The sequence below is a fragment of the Nyctereutes procyonoides genome, unplaced genomic scaffold (genome assembly GCF_905146905.1).
Source record: "Nyctereutes procyonoides isolate TBG_1078 unplaced genomic scaffold, NYPRO_anot_genome, whole genome shotgun sequence".
Classification (NCBI taxonomy): domain Eukaryota; kingdom Metazoa; phylum Chordata; class Mammalia; order Carnivora; family Canidae; genus Nyctereutes; species Nyctereutes procyonoides.
In genome coordinates this window covers 3,969,513-3,975,773 of record NW_026575156.1, presented here as the reverse complement: position 1 = coordinate 3,975,773, position 6,261 = coordinate 3,969,513, and the positions used below count along the sequence as shown (strand labels likewise).

Genomic DNA, 6,261 nt, shown 5'->3' with positions numbered 1-6,261 from the left:
AATATTAACCTCATCTAAAATATCATCTTGTTGACATTAAATTTTTCCTGAACTTCTCCAAATGATGCAAAGAAGTAGTATCAATTCCAGTTCTCTGGTACACCTGATATTTTTCAACCTAACACTTATAAAGAAACACTTATAACACTTATAAAGAAAGAAAGCCATTTCTGTGGTATGGTCAAAATATATTTCATCTTTCAAGGGAGAAGATGACGGCTTCGGTGCAGGAAGATGGCGGCCCCAGCCAAAGGCAAGGGTGGTGGGGCTGTGAGCACTATGACAGAGGATGTCTCCTGAAGGCACCTTGCTGTGACAAACTCTATACTTGTCGGTTGTGTCATGATAACAATGAAGATCATCAGCTAGATCGCTTTATTTTTATTTTTTTTTAAATATAAGTCTAAGGACTTAGATTTGGGATTTTTTTTAATTTTTATTTATTTATGATAGTCACAGAGAGAGAGAGGCAGAGACACAGGCAGAAGCAGGCTCCATGCACCGGGAGCCCGACGTGGGACTCGATCCCGGGTCTCCAGGATCGCGCCCTGGGCCAAAGGCAGGCGCCAAACCGCTGCGCCACCCAGGGATCCCGCTAGATCGCTTTAAAGTAAAGGAAGTGCAGTGCATAAACTGTGAAAAAATTCAACATGCCCAACAGACCTATGAAGGATGTAGCACATTGTTTGGGGAATATTATTGCAGTATATGTCATCTCTTTGACAAAGACAAGAAGCAATATCATTGTGACAACTGTGGAATTTGTAGGATTGGTCCAAAGGAAGATTTTTTCCATTGTTTGAAATGTAACTTATGCCTAGCTATGAATCTCCAAGGAAAGCACAAGGACATTCATACATCCCGTGTTGTTGCTCATGTCTTGCCATGTGGACATCTTTTACATAGAACATGTTATGAATAAATGTTGAAAGAAGGCTACAGATGTCCCTTGTGTATGCATTCTGCTTTAGATATGACTAGATACTGGAGACAGCTGGATGATGAGGTAGCACAGACTCCTATGCCTTCAGAATACCACAACATGACTGTGGATATTCTCTGCAATGATGGCAATGGGAGATCTACAGTCCAGTTCCATATATTAGGCATGAAATGTAGTATTTGTGAATCCTACAATACTGCTCAAGCTAGTAGAATTTCACTAGATCAGCAATGACCAGTGTATACTGCACTGGAAAACTCAGCATTTTCTGATCTAGAAAAAGGCTATCTTTAGTACTCAGTTGTTATAATGTGTCAGAATGTATGCAATAGAGTTGATGTGTTTTGTACTAGTGTCACAGCATAAAATCATATTACACGTACTTAAGGATTCAGGGTCTCTTTATAGAATATCATAGCTTTATATTGGATGAAAGGCACTGCGCTTGTTGTTGATTGGAAATTCTCTTAGTATCAGTTGTTTGGAAGCCAATGATGTTTGCCACTGAAATTCATATCCATAGAAGTATATTCTACTTCCATGGAACTTTGCTTTAAGTGACACTATGCATGAAGAGTTCATTTCTAGTTCTTGATAGAACTGCACTTGTTTCTCAGTATTATTCTTGACTTTCTAAGGGCTGTGCTATAATGAGAATATGTTCTGTCTTACTATTGAAATCTTATGATATATACTTTAGAATTTTCTAAGACAGCCCGTTGGGTCCTGTAAATGTGAATTTTGATGTAATAACTGCTAATAAAATTATATTGAAACTTCAAAAAATAACTTGTCAAAAGTTTATTAACAAAATAGTTTGACTATTGCTTTTTTTTAGTTTGAATAAATATGGCTGTATTCGAAATAAAAAGTAATCTATATTAATGGATGAGAATGGAGAATACTAGAGAGTGTTCTATGAGGGCACCAGGGAGATATGGAGAAACTTTAGTGAGAGAATCCATTAAAAAACGTGAGATACTGACTCTGTTTCATTATATTTATATTTTTTGCCTTAAAAGCAGAGACAGGGTCATGGCAAAAATGCTAAAATTTCTGCCTTTCTATTTTTCTCTTATTATGGAAAGACCTTACAGACCTATAGATTTATACTTTCTTTTTAAATCTCTTCACTCTTATTAAGAATTCCACAGATCTGTGGGGAACCACTAGGATCACTGTTGTGGCTAATCAATCCTAGGGCATGGACATCTACATCTCAGTCCTTGAAATCAATTAATTTGCAACAATAGTCACTATCATTTTTTTGTTTGTTTGTTAGAGAGTTGCTTTACTTACTGGTAAGAAGGGAAGACATTGAAGAATTTTGAAAACATCTAACTTAAGATCTCAAGTGATTTGTCTGATTGCTGTGTAAATAGATAATTGAATATTGAGGACAGGAGTGAAGATAGTGGAGATCAGTTAGGAAACTATTGTCATATTACAAGTACAAGATGATTGAGGCTAAATCAGTGTTAGGATAATAGCCATGGGAAGAAGTGATTGAATTCTGTTGTATTTTGGAATTAGAGTAGATAGGATTTACTGAAGAATCCAGTGTAGAGTTAGAAAAAGAAAAGAATCAAGCATGAGTCCAGTAAATTTGACTTAAATAATGAAAAAACATGAAATGTTATTCATCAAGACAGGTGAGAATACAAAAGTTTCTGGGAAAAATAAATATCAGGAGTGCAGTTTGCAATGCATCAATCTGCAAAGAACTAAGAAACACCCATGTGTCAGGTTGAATAGGCAGTTGGATAGATACAACATTGTTCAGAGCAGAATCCATGGAGTATGATGAAATTTTAGGTGTCTTCTGCTTATCAATGTTATTTAAAGCTATGAAATTGAATGAGATCACCTGGGAAGTGGGAGACTTTGCAGAGAGAAGAGGTCCAATGATTGTACCCAGAGACAATTCTTTAGATGTCTAGGAAGTGAGTGGGAATCAGATAAAGAATGTAGGGGAAGAGGGAGGGACAGAAAACAACCCTAAATTAAGATCCACTGTGCTAGACTTCTAAGAAGGAAACAAAGTAAATGTGGCAGCCTAGAGTTGAAGTAAAAATTTGAAATTTCCATGGAATAATGAATGATCAACTACATCAATGAGGTAAAGTAAGATGGGAATTGGGGTACCTGGGTGGCTCAGAAGGTTAAGCCTCTGACTCTTGATTTCAGCTCAGGTCATGATCTCAGGTAGTGGGATTGATCTCACTGTTGGGCTCCCTGCTCAACGGGCAGGGAGTCTGCTTCTCTCGTTCCCATTGCTTCTCCTCCCCTGCTCACTCTCTTTCTCTTTCTCTTCTCGTTCTCTTTCTCTTTCTCTTTCTCTTCTCTTTCTCTTTCTCTCTCTCTCTCGTTCTCTGTAAAATCAATCAATCAATCAATCTTTAAAAAAAAGTTGAGGACTAAAAATGAGTTAACAACATGGTATTCACTGATACACAGTATCTCCCTTCCTGGACTATTGAAATAGCCTCATAGCTAGCTGGTCTGTCCTCTTCTACTCTTGTTTTCTTGTATCTCTTCTCAAAACAGCAGCCAGCATGAGCCTGTTAAACTGTTGAAAATTCTCCATTTCTTCCTATCTTAATCAGTGCTAACAAAATGACAGTGCCCTGTACTATTTGGACTCATCCTTCTTGTCTGATCTCATCTCCTACCACTCTTCCCTTTGCTCTTCCCTCTGAAAATCTTTCTGTAATATTTGGACAACACCACACCTCAGCAAGCATTTTGTGATTTTTCTTCTTGTGCCTGAGATTCTCTTTCCAGATGAGCATGTGGCCCATTCCATCATTTTTTCTCCATCTTTGATCAAATGCCAGCTTCTCTGAAAAATTTCATGTATAATTATTGTTTAAAATTGCAAATACTCTTCTACTTGGCTACCTGATCCATTTGCCCTACTTTATTTATCAAAATAGTACTTGGCACCTTCTGCCATATTACTTATTATTATTATTTTTAAAGATTTTATTTATTTATTCATGAAAGACACAGGGAAAGAGAGAGAGGCAGAGACACAGGCAGAGGGAGAAGTAGGCTCCATGCAGGGAGCCTGACGTGGGACTCGATCCCGCATCTCCAGGATCGCGCCCTGGGCTGAAGGCTAAACTGCTGAGCTGCCCTTATTATTTATTTTTAATGTCTGTTCATATTCACTTAAAAATTTGTTTCATATCAGCAGTGTTTTTGGGTTTCTTGTTTTACTGCTTTATTTTCAGCAATGGAACATGCTGGGCAAATACTAGGCACTCAGTAAATATCTGCTGAATAAATTAATGAAATAATGAGTTAAATGCTTTTTTTCTCTACTGCAAATATGGACAATCAATACATAGAAAGTATATTTAGAGAAGAGTAGGGCAGTTGGCTTGGAAATAAGGTGAGTTACCATTAATAACTGTATACTCATTTATTTGAATCACAAGTCATTACAGCAAAATACTTAATGTTTTTCTGCAGAAAGGACATTTTTTGACATTCAAAAAGCTGTACATATTTAATGTATGCAACCTGATTAGTTTGGAGAGAAGGATTCACACATAAAACTCACCATAATCAAAACCATAAACAGGTTCATGACCTTTAAGCATTTCCTTTCACTCTCTACATTTTGTTTCTTTTTTTTTCTTTTATCATAAGAACACACCATAAATTCACCGTCTTAGTAAATGTTACTTTCAGAATACAATATTGGTAACTGTAGGCATCATGTTATATGGCATCAGAATACAATATTGGTAACTGTAGGCATCATGTTATATAGATCTCTACAATTATTGATCTTTGCATAGCTAAAACTTTGTACCTTTTGACTAATACCTCTCTGTTTCCTCTTTTTTCCCAATCCTTAGCAACCACCTTTCTCTTCTCTCCTTGTATAACTTTGACTATTTTGGAGTCTTTGTATAATTAGGATCATGTAGTTGTTCTTCTAAGCATGTGACATATTTCTCTTTGCATAATACCCCCCAGGTTCATCCATGTTCTTCCAAATGGCAGGATTTCTTTCTCTTTTTAAGGCTGAATAACATACCATTGTATATAAATACCATATTTTCTTTATTCATCCATTGATGGATATTTAGGTTGTTTCCTTGTTGAATACTGCAGTAAATATGGTTGCCCATATATCTCTTTAAGATTCTGATTTCAGTTCTTTTGGATATATATCTAGAAGTAGAATTGCTGGGTTATATGGTAATTATATTTTTAATTTTTTGAGGAACTTCCATACTACTTTCCATAAGAACATGGCATTCTTATTTTTTAATTGATTTTTTGGGGCTCCTTAGTGACTTGGTGGGTTGAACTTCAGACTCTTGGTTTCTACTCAGAACATGATCTCATGGGTCCTGGAATTCAGCCCTGCTTGAGACTCTGCATGGAATCAGCTTGAAAGATTCTCTCCCTCTGTCTCTCCCCCATTTGCTCTCTCTCTCAAATAAATAAATCTTTAAAAAAATTGATTTTCCAGGTATATATGTAGTGACATATAGAACAAAAAAATCTAGACCTGTTACCAAATGTGAATCTCATAATATCCATGTGATCTCTTAGAGTACGTTCCATGTACACTTGAAGAGAATGTATATTCTGCTGTTTTGGATGGAAAGTTCTGAATATATATTAGACCAATTTGGTCCAACCTGTCATTCAAAGCTAAAGTTTCCTTGCTGATTTTTCTGTTTGATTGATCTATCCATGGATATAATTGGGGTGTTAAAGTTTCCTATTTCTACTGTATTACTATCAATTACTTCCTTTATATTGGTTAATAGATGCTTTACATAATTTGGGTACTTCCAATTTGGAATGCATAAGTACTTATAATTGTATTCTCTTGTTGGATTCTTCCCTTTATGATTAGGTAGTGTCTTTCTTTATCTCTTGTTATAGCCTTTGTTTTAAACTCTATTTTGGGGCACCTGTGTGGCTCAGTCAGATCAACTCTAGATTTCAGCTCAGGTCATGATCTCAGGGTCATGAAATTGGGTCCTGCGTCTGGCTCTGTACTTGAGATTGAGTGCATGAGATTCTCTCTCTCCCTCTCTTTTTCCCCCTCCTCCCACTCAAACTCTCTAAATTAATTAAAATAATAAATAATATATTTTTTAAAATTACATCTATTTTGTTTGATATAGGTATTGCTATTCTAGATTTCTTTTCACTCCCATTGCATGATTACGTTTTTTCATCCTTTTACTTTTAATCTGTATGTGCCTTAGGTCTGAAATGTGTGTTTTATAAGCAGAAAATAGACGCATCTTGCTTTTTATTCATTCCATCACCTCTGTCTTTTG

The 6,261-nt window shown here is 36.0% G+C and overlaps 1 pseudogene; it reads left to right on the top strand.

Annotated features, from left to right (window-relative positions):
• The first annotated feature begins 212 nt into the window (after nt 1–212).
• On the top strand, nt 213–1,208 carry LOC129502286 (RING finger and CHY zinc finger domain-containing protein 1-like; annotated as a pseudogene).
• The last annotated feature ends 5,053 nt before the right edge of the window (nt 1,209–6,261 follow it).